Consider the following 12,004-nt stretch of genomic DNA (forward strand, 5'->3'; position numbering starts at 1 on the left):
CGTTTCTTGTATGTCTTTACACACTCCATGGTTTTGTACCCCATTTATTATTATTATTTATTCCTTGTTTATTTCATGTTTTTCGATTCAGTTTTCTTGTTTCCTCATCCTGGTTAATTTCTCATTTGTTAGCCTCCCCAGTTATTTGTCACTTGTAACTGGAGCAACACAAGCAGGTTTGTGATGTCCAGATATGCAAATCTGACCTCTTTTAAATAACAGTGTGAATAGTCATCTTGATAGAATAAATCTGATTTGCCCACAAATTTGCCCTAAGATCATTGAATCGTTTTAAACTTTTAGTTTCTAAACACCACCAGAAAGCCTGTGATTTTTTAAAATTAGTTTATCTTTTTCTTATTATTTTATTTTTTAATTACAATTTTTTTAAATTATTTATTACTACTTTTTATTTTTTATTCTAATGTTTTAGATTTTGATTCTTATGTTCTTAGTTCATTATTATTAATTTGATCATTTTTTATCATTCTTATCATTTTACTTTACTTTTACTATTATCTTTTTTTTATTTAATATTTTATAAATTCTTTACTTTTTCAAGTGTCCATTTGTTTTATGGTCTTTTAGAATTCTCTATTCTAGATATATATTTTGTTCATATATATACTAAATGTTGAGTTTAAATTAGTATTTATTTTATTTATGATTTATGTCAAAATTTATGTCAATCCCGAGTGAAAATAAAGGTAAAAAAAATAAATAAATAAATAGTTTGAACATAGTTGAAAAGTCTTTGCAAAAACTCATAATACAGAGGAGGTCACTCAACCTAAATATAAATACAATTTTTCCACAAACAAATCTGGTCAGCCTTTAATTGAACCTAAAAATTAAGGGAAATCCAACAAAATAACACATTCATTTACTTTTAAAAGCCTTTTATTGGACGGTCTCACACACAGTAAATGCACGCATACAGTCACTTACACACACAGTGGTATATATATTTTTATCGATACAGGGTGTAACCAGGGGCATCTATCTACTCAACTCTATATTTCAAGGGACTTCTGTACGAACTCTCCTGTTCTAGCTGCTTATTAACGACCGTGGGCTTAAAACAATGTTATTTTACTGAGAGATCAAAGAGGAAAGCCAGAGACTGCAGTGCTAGATGAAAGACCCATCCACTGAAACACTGAAACAACAGAACAGGTCGTCCAGGATACATGCAGTGTTTGTGTTAGTGTCTGTACACTGAGCCGATCTGATTTTCATTCGCTTCCCTTTGTCTAATACCCTCAGGTAAAGTTATTCACTAACATGACAAAATGAAGTCATGTAAGTCTTGCTGTTCATTTATTTCAAGAAAACAAAGGATAACAGTTTGAATTGGGTCAAACTCCTTCATTCAGTGGGAGACTGATGACATCAAACTAGCGGGACTGAGAAGAAATCAAAGGGTAGGCTAATGGAAGTAGAGAAAGAAGTAGAAAAGAGGACATGAAGAGCAGGGATCTGAAGATCTCACACAACTAGGGAAATGGAAGGTAAAGCAAGCTGACTTTAGGCAGTAGACATGGAAATGCTGGGATGTTCTGAGGAGGATATTCTTTCAGGTCATCAAAGGAAAGAAAGCCCTAAACCAAAGAACATTAAGAAAAAAGAACTGGCAGCTGAAATGTCTTCCTGGTCATCATAGCTCAAAACGTTTGCACTGTAAATGTATTATACTGAAAACATTGTACTCATGTTCTTAACACAGAACATGAGTAACACAGGTTTTTAGCTCTGTTAAAATCATTTCAAAACCTTTTTAACACTCTGGCTCTGCTCTGGCTGTAACTTAGACCAACACCAACCAAACACAGTGTAGCACACAGTAGCTGTAATGCTAGCATTTGCATTGCACAAAACCTGTTTGCTGTAGAAAATTGAAATATACAGGTATTTTTTAAGGCAAATACTTTATGCTTTCTAAAATGTAAAGAATATCATAGACATGGTGTTAATTTTAACATTTTTAGCAAAGTGTGTTAAAAACAACTGTTACAGTAGTTCACTTAAAGTACAATGTATTATGTAACGTTTTAGAAAGTAAATTAAATTACTACATTTAAAAAAAATGTAAGTAAATTTGTAACGCACTACAAATTGTAGTACAGTATATATAAAAAAACATTTATACCCAAAGAAGTATACTAGAAGTGTGCTACTTACAAAAGACAGGAACAAGAAGCATATTTGTACTCTAATGTACATATATTTAACATGAATCCTTTGTACATTTCTAATGTAATGTATTAATTACATTAAACTAAAAGTGTACTTTATAGTAGTTTATTTTTTTAAATACGCTATACTTTAAAAAGTATGAGCAAAGTTTACCTCCAAACATTTGATGACAGCGTGTCAGAAAAATGTCATATTTGATATCTGGCTGTGTTTATGAATAATTATAGGTTCAATGTAGACACCCAATATACCATTTTAAAGTTTAAAATCACTGCTTTAGCTGTATCTTCTTTCAGAAAATAAACATATAGGGTGAAATATAGGGCGTCTGTGAGCTGATGTATCGGAGCCGAGTCGCTGCACTTTCCTCCAAGTGCGTTGTTATGCTGCTCGGCAATGCTGCATCAGCAGCAGCTCGAAAAGAAGCGGTGGCTGACTTCACATGTATCGGAGGAAACATGTGTTAGTCTTCACTCTCCTGGTGTGTTGGGGCATTACTAGTGATAGGGGGAGTCCTAATGAGTGGGTTGGGTAATTGGCGGTGTAAATTGGGAGAAAATGGGAAAAAAAAAAATTGAGTATGTAATTTCAGGCGGACATTGGTAAAAATAGGCTTGGAGCTTAATGTACTTTTAATATATTTTAAGTAAATACATAAATCTGTTAGTATATTTACAGCATAATTAGACATTTCTTAATATGTTTTAAGTACAATCAAGTATTTTTTTTCACCAGGGAAGTGTACATCACATAATTATTTATAAAATATTTCTGTGAAGAAATGAAGAAACATATGGAATCACCACAATGACTTGGCTGTTCAATATGTGTGTCCAACAGAGTACTGAGGCAGAGTCTTCATAGGACAGTCCTACAGAGAACCTGTCCTATCTCATCTGCAGACTAGACACTGGAACTCTGCTAATGTCTCTTGCCCTACTTAGTTTAATATAACACAATAGCTATATTAAACTGGGAGTGACAGGAGCAATCATTATGCAAAGCAGAAAAAGAGGCTTTTAAAGGGAATATCTATGAGGGACCAAACAGGGTTTATAAGGAAATGGAAAACAGAGGTCTCACCAGTGAAAGCAGTTAAATCTGCAGACAGAGATAAACAAGGAGAAGAGTGACAAACAGCCAAGAAAGGGAGCAAGAATGAGATGGGCTGAGAGAAAGGGATGGAGAGGGAAAGGGAGAGGGAGGTGTGATGAGATGGGTTGAGATATGTGAAGAGAGGGAGAGGAGTGATGAAAGCTCTGAATGTGATAGGACGCTACAGTGCCAGCCCGAAAGCTTCCCCTAAGCTCCTCTGTTCCAGCAGATCTGCTGCACACTTCTGCCAACTTCCTCCTCTGAGACAACGAAGCACAATCAGGACTGACTCTAGAGAGAGTGAGAGAAAACAGCATCTCAACACAATGGCATGATGTGTGAGTGTTACACAATACCACACAGGGTCTGCAGTCTCTGCAGTGCATCCTACCTGACTAAAGCCTCTGAGGTTTGCTTAAGGTCATCTAATTTTTCAACACAATCGCCAGCTGTCTCTGAACACCGTGAACATGCCAGTAGTTATAAAGCATGAAGATCCCATTACTCATTCCTCAGTTTTTTTTTTCTTTTGGCTTGTGCATTTCTGCCCTCCACAACAGTAATGTTTTGCAAACCACTAAGGGTCTCAGAACACAAGAGATTTCAGTTATGCAAGCTTATTTTTAAGTACTTTCACCATCATCAATCATTCATGGCTCTATTGTATATCCAGGACAAAGGCACACTGCCATACCACAACACTGCTCATGGTGCCAAAGGTTTGGCACAATCGTAACAAATTTAAACCTTGTTTTATTTGTGTCCATTTTTTACTCACACAAACATGCAACTCAGGCTTAAAATACGTATCTATGGGTGTTTTTTACACCTAAAAGATGGAACCAGAATTTGCACTAAGGTTTGTGTGTTCGTTATATTGTATATACATACAGTTTCTGAATCGGTTTCTCTGATTATGCTATTTATAGGTAAATGTTTGAGTAAAATGAACATTGTGGTTTTATTCTATAAACTATGGACACCATTTCTCCCAAATTCCAAGTACAATTGCTGTCATTTTGAGCATTTGTTTGTAGAAAATGGGAAATGACTGAAATAACAAAAAAAGATGCAGAGCTTTCAGACCTCAATTGATGCAAAGAAAACAAGTTCATATTCATAAAGTTTTTCATGAAATATTCCTGGTTTTTAATCATTGTTTTCATGCATCTTGGCATGTTCTCCTCCACCAGTCTTACACACTGCTTTTGGATAACTTTATGCCTTTACTCCTGGTGCAAAAATTCAAGCAGTTCAGCTTAGTTTGATGGCTTGTGATCATCCATCTTCCTCTTGATTATATTCCAGAGGTTTTCAATTTGGTAAAATCAAAGAAACTCATCATTTTTAAGTGGTCTCTTTTTTTTTTTTCCAGAGCTGTATTTGTTTTTTTATTAGTTTTGGTTTCACACTGCAGTTTAGTGAACTAAATGAAGAACTTAACTACATCCTGATGTCTTCAGCTATGTTAGCTTCTTCTTTTCATGATAATTGGTTTGCATAATGTTAGTTAAGAGTTTATTGAGTTGCTTTGCCAGGTATTGTGACGAATACTAGATCACTGTCAGGAAGTTAGGGGGGCGAGTAACACAAAAGTAACGTAATAGTTACTTTTACTGGTAACTAGTTACTTTTATAGTGGAGTAACTCAGTTAGTAACTCAGTTACTTTTTTGGAGAAGTAACGAGTAACTATAACTAATTACTTTTTCAATATAACATGCCTAACACTGCACATACAGTACATGAGTGCCATTGCAGCAGAATAAGTAAAAGATTTCTGTTTATGAATGAAGGTTAATCTACTGTTAAAGAAATTAAATAATTCTCAGACCAAGCTAAGTTTGTATCCATACAGCTACTTGATGCACCTGTTAGCCAGGAGGAGTCAGATTTCAGCTCAACATCAACCTTTTCCTTCTTGTTTGTTTGAAAACTGCCTCAACTTCCTGTAATTAAACCGAATTATCTAGAAAAGTGCTTTCACACTGCAGATGAACCAAACCATGGCCCAGTAGATCCCGACTGAGATCACCTCTTTTGGTCTTTCACCTTTGCTACTTTGGTTTGGACCAAACTGAAACCAGTTGGCATTTCAACATTGAATCAACATTGATGTTATGGTTGAATCAATGTTGGATTTGGTGCTGATTTTGAAAAGTGAATCAACGTTGATATGGCAATATAAAAAAAAAAAAACATAGCTCACTAAAATAAGAAAATCCTACAGTTGTCAGAGTGTTAAAGAATGTTACCCATCACTAGTACCAATCTGATTCAATATCTGATCTCGAAAACACAACAGAAGAACGAATAGAACATGAACCATGAACACCAGTTATGGTGAATAATTGGCGTTAAATTAAAAAGCAATTACTGCAAATAGAAGTAAAATCTTTATCCAACCGTTTTTATAAATTGTATGGTGATGAAATGCTAATTTGAAGGCAGAACGTTGAGGACATAATGTTGATTTAATGTTAAAAAATCAACATTTGCAATCCATTTAATATTAAATGCTGATTCAATGTTGTTTTAATGCTGAAACAACAACAAACATTACTTTATTCATATTTTAAAGCTCACCTTCCGCGAAAATCTGATTTTTCTTGTTTTTTGGGGAATACAGTAGGTCTCTCCGAGTTGAATGTGTACACCTGCACATTAAACTGTTTTGCAGCCCCCATTGTCTGCAGGAGCTAAGCAAAGAAATCCCCCCTCCCCCCCTCCGAAAAACGGGTGAATTTTGAATTATCTTTCTGCCTACGTAGGCAGAAACTCACAGACCAGCCCACCTTGGCTCGAGAAACTCCCAGAGGCGGAGCTGAAGCGACGCAACATCACCGCTCATCAGTTAGGAGGTGGGAGGCAGTGAGCGGCAGAGCGGCGGAGGGGCGTCGCAGTGCTCCTAGCCAATCAGAGGAGAGATATTTGCATGCTGTTTGCATGTATGAATATTCATGAGCAAAGCTGGAATCCGGTCATTTTGGACACACCCCTAAAACAGTCCATTAAAAAAGAGCTATACAGAGACACCTGAGCACTTTTTTTTTACAAAAACGGCTCACATGTCATTCATTCATACTAGAGACCACAACTAGACATTTTAAAATGAAAGAAAAAACGACGGAAGGTGAGCTTTAACCACATTTTAACGTTGAAGGTCAATTATGCGCCAGCTGGGAAAAATCCGGAAACAAAAAGTCCAGAACAAACAATCTAGATGTGAAAGCTCCCTAATAGTTGACCTGAACTTCACATTTTTGTATATTCTCCACTGAATAGACAGAATATTCTGTTGTCTTACCCACTGTCACACTGATCAAAATGCTCAGTCCAGATTTTACTCTATTCTTCATGCTTTAAACCAAACACATGATGGTAAAATCCAGTGGATAAGAAGTCCAGTGTTTATGTTCACGTGAAAGCAGAAATAGGAAATCAGCATGGACGTCTTTTCACAAACACAGGACATGTGTTTTAAATGCTGAACTATTAGAGGTGTTTGATCATTTACAGGAGGGTTTCTGGTGCAGGGGCACTGAATTTAATACAGATCTGCTGCAGCCTTTTGATTCACATGCAATTCCCATTTAGTCCTAACTCAACAGACCGCCTGAAAATAAGGAAGAACTTTAGATGTGCTTTCAGAAATTCATATTAAACCCAGATGCACAGTTTCCAGCGCACATTTCATAATTAACTAAATGAGTTTATTGCAATGAATGTAAATATAAAGAAATGAAATAAGCCTCCTTTAAGGCTATTTACAGTCACTGTAAAGTTCCTAATGCATATGTGTACACTTTTAGCTTTGAAAGATTAACCTAGCTTCTTTACACAAAGATATAACAAGCCCACTGGCTCGGTAGAACTGGACAAACCTACACCAGATGGTGGAAAAAGAGACACAGAGAGAGAATAGTGAAAAACAAACATGGCATCAGTATCAAAGATGCTGAGCTTGTCCATATGTGGTGCAGATTTTATTACAATAGTCCAGGGTCAGCAAGGCCCATGAGCAGAATTTCTTTCTGGGCATGAAGGCCCAGGTCCAATAGATGTAAATGACAAAGAATATAAAGTATACAGTAAATAATATAAGAATATAAAAGAATAAAGTACAGTATTACAAAATGGAAATACCAGCTTTAACTAGCACTGAAGCAACAATCAGCAACTGACAAAATAGACTTACAGAGAGAAGAACATTAAGGGCATTTTCACACCTGAAAATTCAGACCAAAGTCTGAACCAAGATTCATTAGTTGCTAAACTGTGTTTTTAAATGACCATTAGGGATTATATTATCTGTAGTAAATCAAATCATGATGAGGATGTAACATTAGTTACTAAGCAAACATGCTAAGTTGAAGCAACGGCAGCTCTCATCAGCAGAGCTTCAGCCAGTATTTTCTTACTAGCACTGTGCAGAGCATCACAGAATAATGTGACAAAGAAAAAAAGAACTAATTTCACAAAAGAATTAAATCATCTAGACTGAGACCACCTCTTTCGCTTGGTCCTTTTTATTGCTTGGTTGTGGCACTTACACCTGGTATTTTGATTAAAAAAAACTGAAACAACAGAAGACCCAAGCCGAAGAAAAAAATAACAAAGACAACTAAACTGTTTTTCCATTTTAATCTGTGAAATAGATCAAATAAAACAAAGCTAAACAATATTTATCAACAGTACTAAACTTAAACACTTCAGGAATTGTAAACTTCATTCACTTTTGTTAAATTTGTTTCCAAAAAAAGGTAAAATTCTTGAGATGGCTGGCTAGTTTGTGGTTTAAAAATCCAAATACTTTAATAAAGGATTAGGACGTTGAACCTGCTTTTGTTAGAGTAACTGTCTCTTTTGCCCAGGGAACATTTCTCTAAGAATTAGATTTTTTGAGAAGAGACTTTGTATTTGAAAATATGTTGAACCTAAGAGGTCTTTAGACATGCTTGCAGTAATTGGATGATTGGATGGATGGATGGATGGATGGATGGATACTTTATTGATCCCAGAGGGAAGTTCTGGACATCCAGTACCAAATATACATGCATTATAAAAAGAGATAAGATAGAATGATACAGATAAAGATACAATAAAATATAAAATTAATGTTTTTTAATGTGTGTGTAATGGAGGTAGTATAGATAAAAACAGTAAAACAACAATGAAAACCAGTTGTTGTGAGAATATGACTGATGTCAGCCATACAATAAAGTAGTTATATGTTAATAATTAAGCAGTGCAAGTTTGTAAAAATGTAAACAGTGAACAATAAATAAATTGTTAGTGCAGAATGGGGTAAACTATACAAATATTATAATAGGGCATCTCAAAGGGTGACCAGAGTTGCTGGAATGGAAAAGTGTCATAGAGTCTTATGGCCTGAGGGACAAAATACTTTAGAGATTAAACTAGCATTCTCTACTAAAAAGTCAGATCCTCAAGAACTTAACTTGATGTCACTTGTAACAATTTCTGTATAAATGGTCCAACATTGTGTGGATAATTGATACTATTAATCTTCCACAGTTTAAAAACGGAATATATTTTCCTTCACAAATCATCTGAAGGAAACTGGATCATCTCATAGATTTCCATTCCACCTAAAGGAGATAATGTTGCTTAAGACATTCATCTCATTTTAAACATGTCAATTCAGTCTAAATAAGCTAAAAAGCATAAATAAATATGTACAATCCTCACAGGTTCTACTCACAGCTAATATACAATTTGCTTCATTAGTAGTTCCCTCAGTCCAAAACATCCATCTTAGCTTTGGCCAGAGGGTACTTATGATGCACGTGGTGGTCTTGTTCTGTAAGATGTTTTCAGCAAGGACACGCTGGGAGAGAAAGTCTTTGAAGTGTGGCATCTCTTTGGTCTTCACGCCATGTCTCACCATGTCTGAAGAGGCCACAGTGATTCTAACCATTATAGCGTATCTAAACTGTCCCAGAGAGCTTGTGGTCGGGGGGGACACTAGTACACACACTAGTATACACACACACACACACACACACACTCAGCATGGACTGAGGTATGATGCATCAAGAAGACTTTTCTCCCTGAGGCATATCTTCACCACATGATAAAGGGTGCCAGAGAAAACCATAGAAAAACAAATATTATTTGTTCCCAGTGGTGTATTATCATTGAAAACAGAGTGTGAGTGCATGACTGTAAAAACAGGGAACGATGTGTTCACTCCACACAGCTCACAGAGCCACTGGAAGTGTTGGCTAATAAATAGCTGAGATACATAAGCTCCTTCACTTTTTCTGTAGTTCTCATTATACAACACCGTGAACAAGAACTAAAGTGATGTTTACATAGCAGTGAGTGTATCAATACAGAAATTAGAGCAGAAGAAGAAGACTGGTAGCAGTGTAGTGTAAGCACAGGGCATTTAGCCGCCCCTCTTCTTACCCTGATGCTCCATCTCTCTGAAACAGAATAAATCTGGACTCATCAGATCACATGATCTTCTTCCCCTGCTCCAGACTGCAATCTTTATGATCTCTAGCAAATTAAAGCCATTTTTCTGGTTAGCCTCAATGATAAGTGGGTTTCTTAAGGCTACACATCTGTTTAGTCCCAATTCCTTGAGTTTCCTTCACACTGTGAATGTGGAAATGCTCTAATTTTCACTATTAAATATATTTTAGTGTTCTAATTATGTTTTTCTACTATTTAAGTGATCGCTGATCATGATCATTTAGAGTTTTTTTTTCTGATTGCTTTCTAAAAAAAAGTCTCTTCACTGTCCTTTCACTGTTTAATAATGTGTTGGTTGTTGGACAGTTCCACACCCGATTTTAGAAGTGTCAGTAATCTCCCTTTTTTCAGATGCATGCCAATACCACAGAATATATCTTTATTTTTTAACAAATGAGAAGCCAGGTAATGTTAGTCTTGTTTCGAACTGGAACTAATGTTAATTGTTTTGTTGCTATACATACAGTATTTTCCTGCTTTAGCTCTAGTGCAGTCAGCTTATATTAGCTAATATTTCTGCTTTACTTAAACACTTTAAGTATGTTCTCCTTTTTTGAGAGAATCACTGAGAACACCTGCATTCTTAAAAAAAATTCTAAACAAACTTAAAATATTACTTTTTAGTTCAGACCACACCCCAGCAGATTTTTATTGGTCAGTTCAATCCATACTGCTCTGGGCTTGCTCTGTGGAAGGTGCTAGAAAATCTTTCTTCATTTTTTAAACAACACGATTAGATTTGTTCTGCATTTTATGGTAACGCTTTCTTTTACAGTACCCTAAGTTCTAGGTATTAACTAGGTAATAGTGAGGTACAAACTCGGAAGTACTAAGTAATTATTTTTGGTAACAAGATGGTAAGTACCAGGAAAGTCTTGCCTAATTACACTGAAATGTCTAGGTATTAACCAGGTAATAGTGAGGTACAAACTCGGAAGTACTAAGTAATTATTTTTGGTAACAAGATGGTAAGTACCAGGAAAGTCTTGCCTAATTACACTGAAACGTCTAGGTATTAATCAGGTAATAGTGAGGTACAAACTCGGAAGTACTAAGTAATTATTTTGGGTAACAAGGTGGTAAGTACCAGAAAAGTCTTGCCTAATTACACTGAAATGGAACTAGGTAATAAACAGGTACATGGGTGGTACAAAGTCCAAAGTACTAGGTAATTATGTTGGTTAACAAGATGGTAAGAACCAGACAGTTCAATTTAATTACACTGAAATATCTCACAGGTTCTAGGTAATAACCAGGTAAGTGTGAGGTACTAACTCCAGTAACATGATGATAAGTACCAATACAGTCTCCTTACCCTGAAATATCTCGCAGGTTCTAGGTAATAACCAGGTAAGTGTGAGGTACTAACCCCAGTAACATGATGATAAGTACCAATACAGTTTCCTTACACTGAAATATCTCGCAGGTTCTAGGTAATAACCAGGTAAGTGTGAGGTACTAACCCCAGTAACATGATGATAAGTACCAATACTGTTCATTTTAATCAGTCTCTATTTATTTGACTGAGAAATCCCTAAAAATGAATTTAAGGTTTATAGAGTGGAATTCTTCACTAGGAAGACAGCACAGGAATGGAATACTTGGCCATATGTTTAAAGACATTAGAGCATGTTACAAGGTTTAAGGGTGAAAAAGTATACCATAAGAATAAAGTGTTGAATATGTGTATTTACCCCCTTTTTAAACATAATTTGTAGAATAAGGTCTTACATGTTAAATATATATATATATATATATTTAACTTATATATATATATATTAAAACTGCTTAAAAATCAGGGTTATTAAAACTACCAAATATTGATTTCTGAAATCTTAAAACATTATTATAGTTGTTTCTAAATTAATATTAACTGCTTTTGTTTGCATTATTTGAGATCTGAAAGCACTAAAGCATCTTTTTCATTATTTTGACCATTTCTCATTTTCTGCTCTAAATTACAATATTTTTATTTAGTATTTGGGAGAAATGTTGTCAGTAGTTTATAGAATAAAATAACAGTGTTCATTTTACTCAAACATGTACCTATACATAGTAAGATCAGAGAAATAGAAAATTTGAAGTGGCTTGGAAGGGTCAATGGGGCGAAGGCAAGCTCCTGCCCGCAAGCTGCTTACCCCAATAAAAGCTGTCCTCAGCTTTCATTGTATATATATAAGTTCAGTAATGCATGCTTGGTTGTGTCAAAA

Source organism: Astyanax mexicanus, chromosome 1 (assembly GCF_023375975.1).
Source record: "Astyanax mexicanus isolate ESR-SI-001 chromosome 1, AstMex3_surface, whole genome shotgun sequence".
Classification (NCBI taxonomy): Eukaryota; Metazoa; Chordata; class Actinopteri; order Characiformes; family Acestrorhamphidae; genus Astyanax; species Astyanax mexicanus.